We start from the raw sequence: 1,178 nt of genomic DNA, 5'->3' as shown, positions 1-1,178 counted from the left end.
TATGCTGAGTCAGTGAGTTAAAGATTGTAAAGGTTATGTATTTTGTCATCTGACTAAAAGCTAAATATTCTGTATTTTTGTGATAATTTGGTAAATTGGTCAGTAATGTTTGCTGCTCGGGAGCTTGGATCATGCATAGCGTTGTTTTTGTTGTTGTTACAAATGTTTTTAATCCTTCTTTCCTAGTTTAGTTTTCACTCTGAGCTTAAAAAACAAAACAAATAAACAAACTGAGTTGTGTTACTGCCGTTTTATATTTGATGTTAGGTTATTAGGTCAGTGGAAAAAAAACAGCAAAAATCACTCATTGAAATTGAGGTGCATTAGTGTACTCCCATGTATGCTATCCTCTCTTTGCATTTTTGCATTGCTCTCCTCACCTTCCATCCGAGACACGAGAAAGCAGGAGCAGAGCATTTAACACGATGAGAAATCGATGCTTCTGATCTGTTCTTTTTAACTGACGTTGCTTTGAGTCATGTGACATGGCTACTTCAACCTTCCATTGTTTTGTTGCAACTTGCTGCTGGATTTCATGATCTGTCACATAAGCTTAACAGTGTTGATGATACATTTACTTTGTTAAATTTGAAGTGCAACACACTGTGAGACTCTGCTGGCATTGAATCTTTTACCATAACGCTGAAACGTACAGGTATTAAAATCACAGCGGATCATTTTAAATGACTAATACAGCCTTTACTGAGCAATTCTTTTCTATTTAGAGTCCATCTGTCACACCTCTTGTATACATCACCTGTGATGTATCAAATGGATTGTTCAGTAAGATGCATTTCCAGGTCACAGGTAGGACATGTTGTTGGACACACTGATTTAGCATTTAAATTGGATAATAAACATTTAGTTGGTTTAATTCTCCTTGACTTTTCATTTTGATTTTCCTGCATGCTTGTTTTTGTTTTTAAATATTTTTAAAATAAATAATCATTTCATTTCTTTACATGTAAATGAACCTGATAAAATGAAGATTAAAAACAGTTCTCTTTCAAACATTCGTTTTGGTGTCTCACTATGGGGAACGCTCTCTCAGCGTTGTCCTCAGAAGCCTCTATATCATTACTCCAGCCAGTATTGGCTGGCAGTCGTGACGCTTGCGTCAGGGAGGGGCCACCCTCCTCCCTATAAAAGGGTGTGACGCAGCGTCACCCGTCATTCAA

This window comes from Pundamilia nyererei, unplaced genomic scaffold (assembly GCF_000239375.1).
Source record: "Pundamilia nyererei isolate P.nyererei 1_Seehausen unplaced genomic scaffold, PunNye1.0 scaffold00039, whole genome shotgun sequence".
Classification (NCBI taxonomy): Eukaryota; Metazoa; Chordata; class Actinopteri; order Cichliformes; family Cichlidae; genus Pundamilia; species Pundamilia nyererei.
Note: the sequence above shows the minus strand (reverse complement) of the source record.